Below are 20,216 nucleotides of genomic sequence, written 5' to 3'. Positions count from 1 at the left end.
CCCCAAGTGACCTGCTTTTAAAGGACGAACCCCCGTGGGAGCCTGTTCTCTGTGTGTTTGCCAGGCTCAAGGCCGCCCGACCATTTTCTCAGCAAGGCGGCTGTGCTGGTGGCATCAGGAGGAGTCCCAGGATGACAGCGTTCCTAGATGCCCACACCGGCACTCATGCAGGTTGGTGGCGGTGGGGAGGGAGGGGATGAGTGCTGGCCCTGGAGTCTGGGAATGTCATCCACAGCCCTAGGCTTAGCTTTGTTTTGTCTTCAACTTGACATAAGTTAGAGCCGTCTGGTAAGAGGGAACATCAATTGACTGCCTCCATTAGGCCGCCCTTCGGGCAAGCCTGTGGGGCATTTTCTTGATTGGGGGCAGGGACCCAGGCCATTGTGGGCAGTGCCAACCCCAGGCAGGTGGTCCTGAGTTGTATAAGGAAACAGGCTGAGCAGGCCATGGGGAGCAAGCCAGTAAGCAGCACTCCTCCATGCTTTCTGTTTCAGTTCTTGCCTCCAGGGTCCTGCCTTGAGTTCCTACCCTGGCTTCCCTCCATGGTGGACTAAGTCAAGCAAACCCTCTCCTCCCCCAAGCTGCTTTTGGTCGTAGTGTTTAGCATAGTGGCAGAGAGTAAGGTAGGACTCAGAGCCGTACATTCTCCGTCTGTAGTCACAGGCCACCTGTAGTCCCTTCTTTGACATCACCAGACTCACTCTGAAAGGGACATCACCAAGGAGAGGTCCTAAGAGAAGGTCCCTTGAAGGTGGGTGGGTTCAGCATCTCTCCAGTCAAGTAGAGTCTATACATAGTGTTATGAGCCTGGAGTTCACGGAAGGAAGTGGGAAAGTCTTCTTCCTTGGTGGGTCTCTGGATCCGATCTTCACTAGTCTCCCAAATGCCCCATGGCCTTTTAGATATAGTCACAAAGAGAACCCAGGTGCTGGTGTGAGCCATTCCCGCATTTAAAGTAAGCCCTGTGGGGCTGGCCAGATGGCTCCATGAGTAAAGGCAGGAAACCTGATGATCATCTCCAGGAACCACGCGGTGGAAGGAGAGAACGGACTCCCACAGTTATCTGCTGACCTCTGCGTGTGTGCTGTGGCGTGCTCTCACACACATGATAAATAAGTAAAAAGTAGCCTGGCTGCTCTTCCAGAGGACATGGGTTCAATTCTCTGCACCCGGTGGCAGCTCACAACTGTCTGTAACTCCAGTTCCAAAGGGTCCAACACCCTCACACAGGTGTGCATGCCATGTGCACAGGCAAAACACCAATGCAAGTAAAATAAAAATAGTGTTGGAAAATTCTGAAAAGTTGTTCATAACCACCTTTCAACTCTTCCTTTGTTTCAAAGGTTGTTATGACTACATTATGACCGCCTTGTAATCATGTCTTTGTTTAAGGAGGTCATTGGGACCAACTTATTCTGCTTATGTTTTGTTCCTGCAGCCCCATGTATCCCTCCCATTCGGAAATCCTCTACCCCTGAGCTACGAAAATCCTGTCTTTCTCAAGTCCAGTGCTGACCTCTTGAACCCCACCTTAGGGGGAGGCAGTCCATGTACACAAATACAAAAAGCTTGCTTTAACTAATTTGGGTGGGTGGTTCCTCTCCCCTCAAATCTTTGGAATTAACATTACATTCACTCATAGGCACACATCCACACATGTATACTTAATCTTAAAATGAAGTAGATTTTAACATTTTTTAAAAAGTGAATGTCATCATCCCACCCTACCAGGGGGACAGAAACCTGGAGGAATGGGAAAGCCTTCCTTGAAGGCTGGCCTGAAATCTGAATCTGAAACAGTCTGGCCCTGGATCCATGGCGCCAAGCAGGCAGCCCTGGATCCTTCAAAAACCCCAGCCAGACACAAAACTACCCCTGCTGCTACTATTGAGGGGCGTGGAGGTTCAGTGGATACACTAGTTGCAGCATTAGGCCCTGCCATAAAGCATGTTAGGTGTTCTTAGGATTGAACTTACCTACCCTGAAAGGACTTGCCGTCTGAGATGCACCCTGCTTCTCAGGCAGGAACTGAGAGGTTTTCAGAGAACTGAACTCATGGGGTGTAGACCCTAGAAAGGTGTGCCCCCAAAACAGCATAGGTCCAGCTTTTTAGCTGCTGATAGACTCTTCCTCCCTTCCCGCAGTGAAGAAACAGTCCCAATAGGAGCCCAGCTTTGGGCAGCATCTCTCTCCCGGGAGTCCTGGTGGAGGGAGCCCCCATGTCTGGGAAGAAATGCAGACTTCACAGTAGGGTTGCCTCCCCTCTGCCCACCAGCCTGTGCAGCGGGCATTCTTGGCCATCTGTGTCAGTGGCTTCGCCTCTCTCCTAATGCAGCCTGGCAGGTGCTTTGGCTGAGGGGCAGCAGGACGCAGGTCGGGAGGAAATGCCAGTCGCTTTCTGTGGCAGGAGATGTTGGCATGTGATGCATGTGCCCTGGCAGGCAGGCTGCAGGAAAGGACCAAGCTGCTGGGGACGGATTCAGTCACTCTGACTTAGGAAAAGGTGTTTTAAGGTTTGGATTCAGTCGCTCTGACTTAGGAAAAGGTGTTTTGAGGTTTTCTGTTCCTTTTTACATCACTCCTGAAATCTTAAGACTTCTCATTCAAAACAGGTTTATTTTCAAAACATTGCCCATGGCTGTTGTGGTTCTCATTCAGAGTTGAGTTTTGAGGGTTTGCCAGGTACTGCCTGGGAGACTTTAGTCTGCTGGAGAGGTAGCACGCCCCATACCAGGCATTGTGTCTTTAGAAGGATGAGTTCAATTCACAGCTATGCCTGCTACAATTATGGATAATTATCATGGCATACTGAGAAATTTCCATGGGGTCTGAGCTAAGCAGAAGACAACTAGCAGACTTGGTTCCCTCCTGCTTCGGAGAGTCCCAATCTAAATTGGCTTGCTTAGATTTCAGAGGTGGGTGGGACAGGAAGAATTTGCTCATGCTGTGCGTGCATGTGTGTCTGTGTGTGTGTGTGTGTGTGTGTGTGTGTGTGCACACGCATGCGTGTGTGCCTGTATGCACATCACTAAAACTAATTTGAAAGGAAAAAACCACTTTGCAACAGGGTAAATAGAAACGTGTACCCAGGAATTCCAAAGGAGGTGAGGAGAAGAGCGAACGGTTTTAAAAGGGACCTCAATTTAGGTTTCGTTATACTATGTTCACATAAACAACGCTGCCCTTGCCAGGGTGAAGGGCCATTTCTGGATCCTACTCTTTAGTTTGGCAAGTATTGATTATGTTCCCATGTATTAAGTTCCAGACATACCTGTCTTCATCTTAAAATTGTTAGTACATTTATTTATCGTATGTGTCAGTTACAGAGAAACCTGGGAAGGTTGGGTTTTTCCTCCTACCATGTGGGTCCCAGGGATCTCAAGTCCTCACACTCAGTGGAGACACCTTTACCCCCTGAGCCAACTCCCCAGTGTCCCACCCCCATCTTTCTTTAATTTTTAAATATTTCTTTTATGTATATGACTGTTCTTCCTGTATGTATATATGTTCACCATGTTCATACCTCATGCTCACATAGGTCAGGAGAAGGCACTGGATTCATAGACGGTTGTGAGCTACCTTGTGCCTGCTGGGACTTGAACCCAGATCCTCTGCAAGAGCAGTAAGTGCTCTAAACCAGGGACCATGACAAAGACAGCACTTAACATATAGGTAGGGAACTTTTCATGTACATGTTCTTGGTGAATGGCTGATGTGGGAGGGGCATTCTCTGTGGGCAGTGTGACCCCTGGGCCGGTGGTCCAGGGCTATGTGAGAAAGCAAGCTGGGCAAGCCAGTGAGCAGCGCTTACCCGCGGCCTCTGCTTCTGTCCTTGCCTCTGGGTTTGCCTTAGTGTCCCTGGATGAGGGACAGTCAGCTGTAAGATGAAACCAACCATTTTCCTCCCCAATAGGCTTTCATCAGTGTTTTATCCTGGCAACCGAAACCAAACTACTAGGATATTGTCTGTGTGTTTCCATGTGAGCTGCCTACTTTGGAAGACAGAGTAAAATCAGGGAGGGCCTGCAGAAACAGAACGAGAGGACTTGACAGGGATAGGAGCTGCCAGGAACACGCATGGGGCAAGGCCAATGGCTCCGGAATCAAACCCAAGTAGGCGCCTGACAAGGGAAGAGGTTCCAGGTAGGGGCACAGATGCAATGACTGGAGGTGAGAACTGTTGACGGGAGGTGAGATCTCCACGCAGTGCCCAGTGCTCTGCAGGCACTGGCCTCGCTCCTGTGTGAGCCTCTCTAGTGAAGACCTCTGTGTGACCTCAGCTTTGCTGCTCAGTTTCTTTGTGGCTCGGTTTCTGATGTATAGCCTTGCTGTGATAAGTCAAGCCATGAGATGAGGGGCTTCCAGGCTTGCTGAGAGGACTTGAGTTGACTCACTGAAGCGCCTGGCACGGCACTCGGTGTTGGGGTCCTGTCTTGCGGCACAGTGGGTACTTTCTAGCTCAGATCTCATCCACCTTTGTCGGTCCCAGTGGGAGACAAAGCAGAAAGGAGGCCTGTGATTTAAACCCGGGGAATAAGACCTGGGCTGAGCTCACCTCTAGAGCTGACTCCAAAGCTGCCGGCCTACCTCACCAGGATGAGCCGAGCTCTGGCGTGGGGCCTCCAGACTGTCCCTGTGGTGACTTCCCATAACTCATTGCGTCTCCTCCTTGAATCCCACTCACCCTGTTAATTCCGTTCTTCCTGCATTCACCAAAGCCTCACTGCTGGGTGAGAGCTGATCTGCACAGAACCAGGCTTTGATGCTCTTGTCAAACTCCGTTGTCCTGACAGACCAAAGAGAGAGGAAACACTCAGGTCTGCCACAAGACAGAGGGAGAACCTCAGAGCTGCCCAGCAAGATTCCCTAAAAGGGGCCATGGGGCATATTCCTGGAGGGTAAGACCTGAAGAAGCCATGTACAAGGTAGCTTTGAACCGGGAGATGGCAGGGGCAGTGAGGCAAGGGGCGGGGAAGGTGAACAAACATTTACCCAGAAACTTCAGACTTAATCCGCACCATCATTTTCTGCCAAGCGCTTGCCTTGTAGCGGGATGTGTTTATTAGCTTGTTGCAAATTACATGGTAAACACTGATCCCCCCGTTGAGGAAGTTACCAAGCCCCTTTGTTAGATTAATAAGATTACAAAATCTGGGCAGACTTTCAAGTGTTTATCTTCAGAGAGGGTAGGAGCAGCAAGAGGCTCCACTGGATTCCTGATCTCTCTTCTCTTCAGAGTGCGAAAGAAAGAAAAGGAATTCCGATCCCTGGCCTCAGACAGATTACAGTCATGAGTCGTGTCCCTGGCTTCCTAATCAATCTAATGTTTATGGTTGCCCCCACAAGGCCTTTTCAACCTTGTTCCAGATTATAAATGATTTTGACAGCTACCTTCGCGATGGCTGGCTTCCTGCACGACTCCGCAGCGTGTGGCCGAATGTCTGTCCTTTGGCATGGACCTGGAGTCACTTCATTCAGGCTTACTGAATGACATCCTGTAACCCAAAACACATCTTCTTGTTGGCTCAGTTATGTTATGTTTTAAACTGTGTACTCCCTAGCAAATACAAGCCACTTTCATATGAACTGGCTCTATTCACACCTGGAGGAGGGGTGGTAGCAGCAGGCTGGACTAAGGACCTGGGACCTAAGGGACAGTGTGAGATGTGGGAAGAGATTGGGAAGTGACCAAAGCCATTGGTCAGGAGGGCCCAGAGCAGGGCTCATGTTCTAGGGTTAAGGCACTTGGTTTTGTCTGAGTGGTTCCCATGTGGTTGGGGGTGGACACTGTAGAGGCTTAAGGTACTCTGGCTCAGTGGAGGAAGAAGCTGGAAGCAAGTTGACTGGTCACAAGTTATGATAGTTATCTGGTCAAGCCATAGGTGACTGAACATGAGTCATGAGTCATAGAATAGACATTTTTGTTGTTGTTGTTTTGTTTTGACACAGGGTTTCTCCTAGAACTTGCTTTGAAGACCAGGCTGGCCTTGAACTCATGAGATTCTCTTGCCTCTGCCTCCTGAGTGCTGGGATTAAAGGTGTGCAACACAACGCCCTGCTTGGATGAGAAATCTTAAAAGAAACTCCCTGCCCTCTATTTTTAGGCCAAAGAAATTTCTCAACTGGAAGAACTTCTCAGCCTTGGCTGCTCAGGCCCCCAGTCCTTCTTGCTCATTGTCTCCTCCATCTCCAGGGCTCCTTTCCGCACACCTACCCACCTATCGGGATTACATCTGCTCAGTTTCCAAATCTTTGTGAGCATCCAAGCATCTCTCCAGGGCTGCCAGTGTGGTAGACTGCCCGGCCACACCTGTGCGCACCTTCCACTACAGCAGCAGCAGCGCCAGGCTGTGCATCTGCCTCTTCTGGTAGACACTGAACTCCTCGATAACTGAGAATATTTTCATCTTTGTGTTCCTGCGCCGAAGGCAATCCCCAACACACAGCAAGCTGGAAGTCAAGTGAATGAATGCACGCATGAATAAATGCATAGATGAATGCATGCACGGACCAACGAAGGCACACATGAATGAGTACGTGAACAAATGTCCTTGTGAAGATGCTCGTTTTCTCTTTTCCAGCCACCGAGGGCATGGCAGCTTTATATTCGTTATCCTGGCTTTCAGATTGTGCGCTCTGTCCTGAGAATGCTTTTAAAGGAAGCTTCGTTTTTGGAAAAATTAATGAGCATCTCATTTGGCAAGGTGGCAAGTTTGAAACACCCCAAATGAGCAAAAAAAAATATTTGAGAGTAAGGGAAAGGAAAGAATAGGAAAAGGCATGTGACCTGGGGCTTGCAGCAGCTGGTCTCTTGAGTATAATTGTGGACAAAAATAATTCCAAGCCTTGGAGACCAGGGGCCCTGTCACAAATGACCTTGGAATACATTTTTATTTCACCTCCTCTCATGAGAGGAGCCAGTGAGGAAAGGCTTTGGAATTGGTAAGGAACAGCAGGAAAGAGACATACTATTATTCTGCCTGGATGATAAAATATTGCCTTGAGAATTCAGAGCTAGCTCCACCTGCGCTATTCTAATATGACGTGTGTTCCTTTCACGAAGTAAGGACTACATTAATTAGGAAACATTTTCCGAAATGCAAAATTAAGTCTCTGAGTAAGCACAATTCTTTGCAGGAAGTGGGAAGCACACGAGTCAAGCAGCCCCTACCCTCAGATGTGAAGCCATCTGTGATTTCAGAACAAGCGGTTTTGCTAGCTGGAGGTGGCACGTTGTCGTGAAATGCTAAATTAAATACCACGACACATTATTATGGCTTCAAAAAGTAGTTACAGGCTTCAATAAGCACACTTTTATCACAAGAACACACAACCTAAAGCCAAAATAGTTCAGTTTAGCTTGCCAAAAACCTGCTCACCCCATACATTGTTAGAAAGAGCAGTAGGGAAAGGCATCCGGAATTTGCTACCATTTCACTCGATGGTAGCCAACATCCCCTATCTTCTTTGGCAAGGAGGCCATTTTTTCTATGCTGTATTTTGCACACAGAAATCTGCATACGGCGATTTGCATACCAAAACCACATTTGTAAAAGAAATGGTTTGCAGGAAGCCAGAGGGAGATGGGGTTGCCATCATTGACTTCTGTGCCCAGCAACCCCGGGTAGCTTGCTTTTCATTCTCTTCTAGGCTGAATCCCCACAAAGGGTTATGTACTTTATGAGGCGTTAGAAATCAAGGCAAAAATATCCCGTGTATTTCCACAAACCTCCCTTACAGTAACAATGCAGGGGAATTGTTCCTGCCATCAGCCTGACCATTGCTTACTAAAAGGCTTCTAATGGTAGCTCTAAGCACCACAATACATTGAGATTTTATTATATATTATATTTTAAATAAAGTCTGCCTTCAGGACAGCTGCTGTAGTATCCTGTTTTACATAGGGGGAGACTGAGGCATTGTGAAATAAGGTACCTTGCCAAAACCATACACGCCAGGAGTAGTATAGCCAGGTTTGGAGGTCTGGTCTGAGTGCTCAGGCCCTTGTGGCCACACTTATCTCCGCTGTCAACCATTGCTCCCCAGCCGCACTTTAGCTGGTTCTACCAGTCTGAAGTGGGGCTCCATGCTGGGAGAAGGGTGCCGCTTTGCTTTCCCAGCAGGTTTTTTTTCTCCGGACCAGAGCCTGAAATTATAATTCCCAGACCCTAAGGCTCAGTGAGGGTGGCTCCTAAGTTAATGCAGGGACACACTGGGGTAAATGGACCAGTGACTTATGATGCTGACAACAGTGTCAAGGGGCCAGGATTGGTGACTGCACAGAGGCCACACTTGGCCACTGAGATGCGATGGAGGTCTTCTGCCCCGTGTACATGTGCTCCGTGCCAGCCCAGCTGTGTACTTGGAAACATAGCGTGGTCTGTGCGTGCTTCATTGAAATGCTCCTTACAGAGACCTTATCGGTAGCAAGTCAGACGCTCTGTGCTCTTCGTAAGGGACAATGTCAGCAGTAGCCCTTTAAACTGGCTTGTCTGATGAGTGCTTTGGACTTTTCCAGTACACAGCATTTGAAAGAAATTAGCCTTTTCTGGAATGAAAAGGCCATGGATGCTTGGGTAAAAGAGGATTATAAACTTTTGCTTTTTTAAAGATGTCCCTTTGCTCTTGTGCTTTTCTCTCTCAGTCTCCATTTTCAGGCATAAAACTAAAGTATTCCTTCCATCGTATCCATGTTTAATCAGGTCAGCACTGTCGGAGGGCTGCTGGTGCCGAGATCTTCCAACGCACTAGCTGCGGTTAGAGATCCATCTTCCTGATGCCTTCGGTATTAAAGTTCCATCCGATGCACTCTGGAACAGCGCAGCCTGTTGGCAAATTCCAGCCTGGACAAGGTAGCGGACTGAAGGGCTTCTGAAGCTGTCCCATCAGGAGAAGCTTGAGCGTGACCTTAGTTAATCTCGTAACCTCAGTTCCCTCATCTGTCAAGTAAGGTAACAGCACAGCTGACTCCGGTTGCCTGCCCAGTGACCATTTCTCTCTCGCTCCTGTTAAGAACGAGGATAAACAGAATCCTAGTTTTTTTCAGGTTGGCAGATGGGTGTCACACTGAGCTAGGGACTGACTCCTACTGGTGGTGGTGACGCTACAGGAAGTCATGTGACAATGGTTTCTTATTGTTCGTAGTAAAAAAAAAAAATCCAGTCCTAATTTAGATTTAGATGGACACCAACCTCACGTGATGATGGTTAAACTATGCTAAAGAACTGATCAAAAAAATGTCTAGCATAGCAAATAGCTGCAATAAATATCCGTAATGACATTCATTAGACATAGGCAATGATTTAAAAGGAAATTTCAAAACGTAACATAGGACCTAGTTTTAACTAGACTAATGGGACCTAGTTTTAATGACACGAAAGCTTTCTGTTCTTAGTGGAGGGGGAAGACACTGTGGCAGAGACCGTTACTGCAGAGACATATCATCCTTTGTGGGAAGACGTGAAACTGCAGCCAGGACACAAGGTGCCAAAAACGAAAAGACTATAGTCCTCTGCCACGTTTACACCCACACTCTCGCCAATCACACGACCACCAACAGCTTCCCCCCACCTCTCACCCTTCACACGACCACCACCAACAGTCTCCCACCCCCTCTCGCCAATCACACGACCACCATCAACAGCTTCCCCCCACCTCTCACCCTTCACACGACCACCACCAACAGTCTCCCACCCCCCTCTCGCCAATCACACGACCACCACCAACAGTCTCCCACTACCTCTCACCCTTCACACGACCACCACCAACAGTCTCCCACCCCCTCTCGCCAATCACACGACCACCACCAACAGCTTCCCCCCACCTCTCACCCTTCACACGACCACCACCAACAGCTTCCCCCCACCTCTCACCCTTCACACGACCACCACCAACAGTCTCCCACCCCCCTCTCGCCAATCACACGACCTCCCACCAACTGTTTTCCCCCCATCCTCCTCTTACCAATCACATGACCACCACTAACAGTCTCCCACCCATCAACAACCTCCACCCTCTCACCCTTCACATGACCACCCAGATTTGTAGCTTGCCAACCACCTGTGTGTACTATCAGCCTGCTGAGGTGCAGAGTTTGCCACCCAGAAATTAAGACTAGAGGAACAGGGTTGTGCTCGGTAGCTCATGCCAACAATCCCAGAACCCAGGAAACTGAGGCAGAAGGATTGCTGTGAGTTTGAAGTCAACCTCGGCTACACAGTAAGTTTCAGAGCAGCCCGGGGTACAGAGTGAGAACTTGTCTCAAAACACAAAGGAGGTGGGGAGACATCTCAGAGTGCTTGCTGTGTATGCATGGGGGGCTGGATTCTGCCTGCAGTACCACGTAAAAGGCCAGGTGTGGTGGCATGAATGTGGAAACCCAGTGCGGGGCATCAGAGACAGAATCTGTGGGGCTCACTGGCTACATAGACAGTAGGTGGGAGACTGTTGGTGGTGGTCGTGTGAAGGGTGAGAGGTGGGGGGAAGCTGTTGGTGGTGGAGGATATGTCCTGGCAAGACCTCTGTAATTCATGTGTATATGCACACACATACACACACACACACACACACGCTCTCTCTCTCACACACACACAGGTATGCACACGCATAAAGAAGGAAAAGTCTAAGAATGGGGGCATAACTCAGTGTTAAAACACGTGCTTAGCTTGTGAGAGGCTCTGAATTCAATCCTCAGTAACCGACTGGGGTAAAGGGGAGGAAAAGAAGAATGTAATTTACTTAGACATAGCCTACCATTGTGGACTACACTGGTGATTTACAAGACTCTGGATACATATGAAACACTGATGTTTTGTTTTCGAGGAAGGGTTTCTCTGTGTAACTCCTTCTGTAGACCAGGCTGGCCTCAAACTCACAGAAATCCACCTGCCTCTGCTTCCCGAGTGCCGGGATTAAAGGCATGCGCCCATCAAAACTCTGAGTCCACTCAGACACAAAGCAGAACACTGTAAGGTATCATGAGCTTTGCACAGCAGGGACAATGCCATAGAGTCAGTATATCAGCCGGTCTTTGCAGCTGTGATGAAACACCATGGCCAAAAGCAACCCATGGGAAAAGGGTTTCTCTTGCCCTTGGGTTCCAGAGGGAGAGTCCATAGTGGCAGGGCATGCAGTGGCCAGGGCAGGAAGCTGAGACCACAAACATTGAACAGAAGGGGAACTAGAAGTGGGGCAAGACTGTAACCCCCAAAGCCCACCCCGAGTGACATACTTCCTCCTGCAAGACTGCATCTCCTGAATTTACAAAATCCCCCAAACATGCCACCAAATGGGGATTAGATGTTCAAATGCTTGAGTATATGGGAGACATTCCTTATTTACACTTCCACAGCAGATTCTCAACAAATCATCTTAATGTAAACCAGACTTTTGTCTTCACTTTAGTGATGAGGCCAGTGACAAACCACTCTGAGTGCTAAGCGTACGAGCACACTCAATGTCTATGTCCACTCACGTCTAGGGGCAGCCAGATTAGGGTTAGGGTTAGCACATCCTGCTGTAGGAAAGCCTTGCATCTCCATGGCTACAGATCTATATGCTGAGCACTGGCTCTTGTGATAGCCTTGGGCCTTACCTATCTCTGAGTTAAGAGCCATAGTTAGCACATCTATTATTTAAAAAGAAGCGATACAAACGAACCAAGCACTGTGATAACAAACAAGGAGAACTTCTGGCTACCTTGTAGTCAACTGAACACACCACCAACTCTTAACACTTGGGTTAACTCATATTTTACTGTATTCTATCGGCACCCCTGCTTTGTTTCAAATTCATCTGCTTCTCTTTCCTCTTTTACAAAAAAAGGGAGAAATTAGTGGTAGCTTAAATTCCCACTGTGAAGTGATCCTCCAAACTGACGATCTCTGCAGAGTAGAGACATGACACCCTTCCTTCCCGAGAGACAATTCCCACCCTTACAGCATGTGCATTTTAAAGCTGATTGCGTGGCATTTAGTGCCACTCCGTCGCAGTCAGCAGTTAGCTTTGTGCAGCTGTGGGCTTAACTTGATTGAGGAACAGAGGTGAGAGTTGCAGTAGATTTCGCTACACCCACAACAGTTTGCATCATCAATTCCAGAACACTCTCATCCTCCCACCCCAAGAAACCCTGTGCCTACTGGCTGTCACCCTCCGTCCCTCCTTCCTTCCCTCCCTCCCTCCCTCCCTCCCTCCCTCCCACTCCTACCCCTCACGCCTGCTTCCCGAGCCATGTATTTTCCATCTCCATGGCTTTCCCTAGTCAGGATATTTGCCTTAAAAGGAATCAAGCAACACTCACTATGCCTTACTTAGCATAATGATTTTCAGGTCCACCCATGGGCTGGTAGGTGCTTTATTTATTTATATTTAAGAAGATAATGTTTTGTTTCTTCAACACTCCACTGTTTAATGGATTAGTTGGTAGATGTGTAGGTGTTCTTTGGGGATACTGTGAGCAAAGTGTCTTGTGGTATCTTAAGATGGTCATATTGAAGCGGACAAGTAAGGACACTGTATTCACAATGTCCTTCAAAGTACTGTCTTCTACGTTTGTCTCAGTCACTGTTCTGTTGCTGTGAAGGGACACCATGGCAAATCTTACAAAGGAAAATATTTAATTGGGGCTGTCTTATACTTCAGAGGCTTAGTCCACTGTCGTCATGGCAGGAAACATGGTGGCATGCGGGCAGACATGGTACTGGAGAAGTAGCTGAGAGTTCTATATCCAGCTCAACAGGCAGTAGGAAGAGAGGGACACTGAGTCTGGCTTAAACTTTTGAAGCCCCAGAGCCCAACCCCAGTAACACACTTCCTTCAACAAGGCCATGCCCACTCCAACAAGGCCACACCCACTCCAAGAAGGCCACACCCACTCCAACAAGGCCACACCTCCTACTCCTGTCAAGTATCACCACTCCCTAATGACCAAGTGTTCAAATAGATGAGCCTATGGGGGTGGGCATTCCTAGCCAAACCACCACAACTTTCAAAGGTTAAAAAAAATCACCTTGGCTATGGTGGCATATTCCTTCAATCCAAGTGCTCAGGGGGCAGAGGCAGACAGATATCTGATTTCTTAGTCAATCTGGTCTATATAGTGAGTCCAGGACAGCCAGGGCTACATAGTGAGATCCTGTCACATAAATAAATAAAAACTTTGGAATAATATCCCACGTCCATTAAACAATCTATCTCGGTGCCCCCAATCCCTGTTGCCTCTCTGGGTTTGCCGATTTCTTTATTCATCTCGTAGAAATAGTTATACAAAGTATAAGCTGGGCCTGGTGATGCAGACCTATAATCCAAGCTATGTGGGAGGCTAGGGCAGGAAGGTCACAAGTTCAAGACCTTCCAGAACAACTTAGTACTGACTTTCTCAAAATAGAAAGTAGACAGCGGGCTGGGGACGTGGCTCCATGACCTAACACCAAGGCCTAGTTCCCAGATTGGCAAGGGGGCGGGGCGTGACCTCTTTGACCGTTAGCATCTGGCTTCTCTTTTCTACAGGATGTTTCTTAGGTTCATCCACATCATGGTTTCAGTACATGGTTCCCTTTCATACATGAACATCTGGCTGTGTGTCTACTTCACGCTTAGTTTGCATGTTGACGGACAGGCAGCTTGGTTCTGTGTTTTGTTTCCTTGAAACTCTTTTTTTTTTTTTTATTTTCGAGATAGGGTTTCTCTGTGTAGTCCTGACTGTCCTGGAACTCTCTCTGAAGACCAGGCTGGCCTCAAACTCACAGAGATCCGCCTGCCTCTCCTCCCGAGTGCTGGGAATAGAGGTGTGGGTCACCACTGCCTGGTTCACAGCCACTTTTTCATCTGTTGTTTTGCTTTTGAACAAGGCCTTGCTCTGCAGCCCACTCTGGTCCGAAACGCACTGTGTGCCCGGGCCAGCCTAATAGCACAGTTGTCCTTCCTCAGCCTCTCGAGTGCTGGACTGACAGGCATGTGCCACCATGCTAGTGTCTTCTCACAGTAACCTGAATGTTTGTGAGCTTCTGTATTTACAGCCCTTGTCAGGGTCCGAGAGAAGCCCCCAAAGAAGACCATCAGCCACGTATGCAATAACAAGAGTGCTTTACTAATTCCAATGCTGGATGGCACTTGGCAACCCCCACAGAAGGCCACAAGCTCCTTTTAAGAGGAATTAGGGAGATTCCAGAGAGGAGGGGTTAATCTGGGGTTGACTGGTGGAGGAAAGATTAGTCTGTGAGCTGATGGATGAAAACTAACTAGTGGGTGGCCTAGTGGTTAGGTACTTTCCTGTGACAGGGTAGGGGAAGCTATTTTTAGCTTGTGGAAGTCTGGGGACGTCTACTGAGATAGCGGAGGGGCTTTGGGGGGCATCTTCTGAGCCAGTAGAAGAGCTCTGGGGGCCTGCTGAGCCAGCAGAAGGGCTTGTGGGGGTGCTTGCTGATGGTCACCCATAAGCTGTGGTTTTCCTGAGACCTGCTTTCTCTGCTCTGTTCCATTCTAGTGAACTCAAACTAAGGCTTAGCTTTTTGTCAGGCTACTAGGAGAGCTGGTCTGCTCCCCGCCCCCTCAGATCTCTCACCCTTTAGCGATTTTTCCCCCTTTAGTTCTAAGAGTATTCTGAGAAGTCTTAGAAAAAAAAACAAAACACCAAAACACCAAGCCTGGGACTCCTCCCGGGTACATTTCCCATCAATTTCCCATCATCCTCTCTGTGGTGTATCGGCTCAGCCACAGGCTCCTTGGGATTCTTGGGTTGTTTTCTCTCCCTTTAGGGCAGGTATCCCAGCTGCGGCCACTGTCACATCATCCCTGACAGTGGCATGCCTGTCCTCCTCTGTCTCATTGTAAGCATCACACGGGGCTGCAATCTTACAACACTTTATTTCTTTGCAGCACAATGCACAGCTTGCACATTGCAATGTTTTCCCCATATTCTATAAGAGCAAGGTCATGTATTATGTTCCTCACAAAAGCCCTTTAACCTAGCCAATGCTTGGCGTATAGATATTGGTCAGTGGTGTTGTAGATAGGACATGGGCATAACTACCAAAAGGATCCTAAAAATTTAAGGCTGTAATAGTTCTTGAGATACGGTAACCAAAGCAGTCATAAACACACACGCACACACATGCACACACACGCACACACATGCACACACACACACACAAACCTATACTCACATCGTTACCAACCTCCCTATGTACGCACCCACCACCCATATCACGGGAGTCAGGAAAAGTGAGTCTTCTAAATGCTATTACAGTTCGAATCTCCATCACACAGTTAGTTCTTTGCCTATAATGTAAAAAGGAACTGATCTTTAAGGCCACAAAAAAAACCCAAGCAAGTTGTAATCTAACGGTGGCGTGCAAAACATGGTCTTGACTGCGGTGATTATTCTTGGCTTTGAAAAAACTCCAAAGAAATGCTTTCTGAAGAGCCTCTTGTGCAAAGGAAAGATCTCCACACCACGAACACTTTGATCCATCCCAATTTTTACCATGTGGTATTAGAATATAAATATGGCCTTTGTTTTTGAGATTTTGCCTCCTCCTTTTATGTACTTCTCAAAGGATAGATCAGGGGGTGAGATTACAGCTTTCTATCATGAAATTAATTTTGTACACTTGAGAAAGAGACTTTAATCACCACCTGGGGGAAAGATAAATAGCAGAAGCCAGCTTCCCTAGATGTAAGAACCAAAGCCTAGCAGAGGAAAAAAAGAGAATGTGACAGAATAAAGCCTCTTGTGAAACTGTGCACGCACACACATATGCACATACACACACATGCACACACACACGCACACAGGCACTAAAAGTACTGTGTTTATTATCAGTCCCTTCAAAGTTAGGATTCAGGTACCAAACAGGCATGAAAATAAAAGTTACATTAAGTAGCTTGCAGTTTGATTACGTGTGTGTGAATGTGTGTGGTGTATGTGTGTGCACGCACACGCACACACTTGAATGCGCTAGGCAAGCACTCTACCCCTAAGCCTCCTCCCTCGCCCTCTTTCTATTTTCTGGAAGGATTTCATTACATCGCCCAGGCTGGCTTGAAATTCACTCTGGAGCCTATGCAGCGTTCACATTTGCAGTCTTCTTGCCTCCGCCTCCTAAGCAGCGCAGTTCGTCAGTGCGACCACTTCCATGTCATTTGTCCGTAGGCTTTCCAAACTTGGAGATCTTTCAGTTGGTACAAGATGAGGGAAGTCCCACACTGTACACAAATAGAAATCATTTTGAGACTGACATCTTATTTTCATTTGGGGTTGTGATAAACATTCAGACGCAGGGAGAATGGGGTTATCTCTGTGTTCAGTTTCTTCTTCTTCTTCTTCTTCTTCTTCTTCTTCTTCTTCTTCTTCTTCTTCTTCTTCTTCTTCTTCTCCTCCTCCTCCTCCTCCTCCTCCTCCTTCTCCTTCTCCTTCTCCTGTAGCCCAGGACCCCAACCCAGGGGATGATGCTGTTCGCTTTTAGGCTGGGTTCCCCACAGTGATTGACATGATCAAGATGATCCCTATAGTCATCCTCAAGCTAGGCTGTTGGAGAAGGGCTGCTCATTGGTTCCCAGCTGCCCAGCTAGCTTAGACCTGAAATCATCACACAGAAACTGTATTAATTAAATCACATCTTGGTCCATTAGTTTTAGCTTCTTATTGGCTAACCCTTATATTAATTTAAGTCATTTCTATTAATCTGTATATCTCCATGTGGCTGTGGCTTACCAGGTAAAGTTCCCAGCATCTGTCTCCAGCTGCTCCATGGCTTCTCTCTGACTCCATCCTTCTTTCTCCCAGCATTCATCTTAGTTTTCCCTGCCTAGCTAAGTTCTGCCCTGTTATAGGTCCAAAGCAGTTTTTTTTTATTCATTAATGGTAATCACAGCATACAGAGGGAAATCCCACATCACTAGGCTATCCCTCACTGTGAATCTCTTCTCCAGGGATTCTCAACCATGCCAAGTGGGCAGCGGAAACTGAGGAGAGGGCTCAGTGGGTGACGCGCTCGCCATGTATGTATGAAGAACCAGGTTTAGATCCCATGTACCTGTGCAAAAAGTCAGATGTGTTGACATGTGCTTAGAAACCCCGTGTTGGTGAAGTAGAAACAGGAAGATTGCTGGGGTATGTTGGCCAGCCAGTCTAACCAAAATAGCAACAGGTTCATTGACAGCTTTATCTCTAAAAAATAGAGGTTGAAATCCGGGCAGTGGTGCAAGCCTTTAATCCCAGCACTTGGGAGGCAGAGGCAGGTGCATCTGAGTTCAAGGCCAGCCTGGTCTACAGAGTGACTTTCGGGTCAGCCAGGGCTACACAGTGAAACCCTCTCTCGAAAAACAAAACAACACAAAAATGAGGTTGAAAGTAGTAGAGGAAGACACCCAACACACAAGCACTTGCACAAACATGTGTTTGCATAGAAACATATACACATGCACAAGTAAATAATTTTGGGTACGATAAAAATAAATTGTGTAAAGTATGCCATTGGTTATAATAATGTGATACATTAGAGTACTGAAGAAAATGTGGACTTCCACTTAGACTATGCCACCAAAAGCTACCCAGTCTTAGTTGTGTGCGAGTGTGTGTGTGTGCAAGGACTACTGTGAGAGTAGTTGTGTCCACACGAGGAAATAAATATCAACTCGTACCAAAACCATATGTATACTATGGCTGCTATAATCCAGTAATACACAACTTTTCAGAACGTGCAGTGGCCGGAATAGAAGAACAATTCCATAGGTTTTTAGTTGCGATGGTTATCTATCATAGGAAAAGCAGATTAAAATAAGCTGGGTCTGGTAACACAGCCCTGTAATCCCAGCTACACAGGAGGCTGAAGCAGAAAGCTTGCAAACTCAAGGCCTTCCTGGCTACAGGGTGAGAGCCAAGTAAGCCTGGGCACCTAAGAAAGATCTCGCCTCAAGATGAAAAGTACACAAAGAGCTGGAGATAGCTCGATGGTAGGACACTGAGTTGGTCCCCAGTGCTGGGGAAAGTGTAATTATTAACACATACATTCCAGGAGTTGGAGATAGCTCGACGGTAGGACACTGAGTCAGTCCCCAGTGCTGGGGAAAGTGTAATTATTAACACATACATTCCAGGAGCTGGAGATAGCTCGATGGTAGGACACTGAGTCGGTCCCCAGTGCTGGGGAAAGTGTAATTATTAACACATACATTCCAGGAGTTGGAGATAGCTTGATGGTAGGACACTGAGTCAGTCCCCAGTGCTGGGGAAAGAGGTAATTATTAACACATACATTCCAGGAGCTGGAGATAGCTCAATGGTAGGACACTGAGTCGGTCCCCAGTGCTGGGGAAAGAGTAATTATTAACACATACATTCCAGGAGCTGGAGAGATGGCTCAGCTGCTAAGAGCCCTGGCTGCTCTTCCAGAGGACCCAGGTTCAATTCCCAGCACCTGCATGGCAGCACACAACTGTCTGTAACTCCAGGTCCAGGGGAGCTGATGCTCCCACACAGACATGCGTGCAGGCAGAACACAAATGCATATAAAATAAAAATAAATAAATAAATATCATTTTTAAAAACAAACATATTTCACATATGCACAGGGGATGAGAAAAGCCCAGACGCCAAGGCTTCCCTTACATCTTCAACAAAGAATTACAGATTTTTAGAGAACATTTAGGAATCTGAATCTTTTAGGAGACACCCCAGTAGAGAACGGCTACAGGTAGATCTGTCACCATCTCTAGGTCGGCAGGTGTAAATGCCTCTCTTGGTAACGCTTCCCTCCAGCGGAAGGAGAAGCAAGGTCTTTTGTCTCAGTTGATATATACTTTGCCTTTCACAGACAGAGGAGGCGGGGACCATGCCTAGATTTTCTGCTTGGTTACGTTTAGTGCAACAATCCTTCATATTTTGGGATGTCATATTCTCGTTTGCCACATAGGTAAAACATTGATGGGAAACTTAAATTGTTCCCGAGGAACACATCTTCCCAATCTGAGCTCCTGTTGTCTTTACACGACTCTGTTCTTCATTGCCAGCTGTCCAGGCCCTCTCTCAACAGGCATTGCAAAGCACCAACTAAAACTACAACTAGAATGTCATGAGCTCAGTATGAAAACCCCTGACCCAAACCAGAAAGCCGTCCTGTTGGCCACCTTCAGAACAGCTAGTACCACATCATACATGCCTTCTTAGATGACATGCCTGCAGACATACACCATGCACGGAACAGCAATGAGCGCCCCCCCTCCGCTACCTAAAGAACAATCACAGAACCCCACAACTCACAAGTGTTGCCAACCATACATTTTAGAGCTATCTCTCAAATCATATTACTGGTAGAGACATCCTTTAATAATAAAGATTGACCAAATAAGCTTCATGCAAACACTTTATTAGACAACACCGGACACTGTGTGCATTGCAAAGTTGAGTGTGTGTGATTAATCTTCACTACATGTATTGCTCGTTACCGACTTGTCCACTAGCCCCCTAGGAGATGCTACCGTGCCCTACCAACAGACTGGGGGCCTCCTTAGCACGTACAACAGAAGCTCTAACTCACAAAAACCGTCTGTGTTGCCCACTTTTCCTCCCAGGTTCTGTGCTGTCCAAACAGCACAGACAAATTGAGATGCCTTTTTGGGTGTGATTCCAGCATGGTGACCCTAGGCATGCTGGGACACACTCTGTCAACCGAGCTACAAACCCAGCTTACACGGCTAACTACTTTCAACCATGAATTTACTATTGTACAGTTAAAACATTAACACAATCAGAGTCTGTATTCTAATACAAGCTCACAACAACCATGTAACATTGTGGTAAGTAGAATAAAATATCAGGTTGGCGTTTATTCCTTATTCACATGTCCAAACATCTCTAATTTAAACACTTGTTGATTTTACAATTTTCTCTTCCAGAGCCGTGAAGGTTACAAAGAACCGGAAGTGTCTGGTATCTTCAATACATCTAATAAATCTCGACCATGAGATCTCCAAGACCTCTATCAAATTAATAGTACTACATTCAAAATAATGGCTTCCTTCCAAGTCACCCGAACCATTCTTCAATATTTAACAAAAAAAAAATTGTTGACATTTTTATTTAAGATGTCGGTGGTATGCCTGCCGCCTTTGGACGCCGGACTGCTGAAAGCTGTGGCCCACAGAGGGGTCCCTGGAGAGCGGAGGCTTTGCTCTACATAGTTATTCCCAGAGCTCGCCCCTCATCTCTTTGTGCTTTC

Source organism: Microtus pennsylvanicus, chromosome 13 (genome assembly GCF_037038515.1).
Source record: "Microtus pennsylvanicus isolate mMicPen1 chromosome 13, mMicPen1.hap1, whole genome shotgun sequence".
In the NCBI taxonomy this organism is placed as follows: Eukaryota; Metazoa; Chordata; class Mammalia; order Rodentia; family Cricetidae; genus Microtus; species Microtus pennsylvanicus.
Note: the sequence above shows the minus strand (reverse complement) of the source record.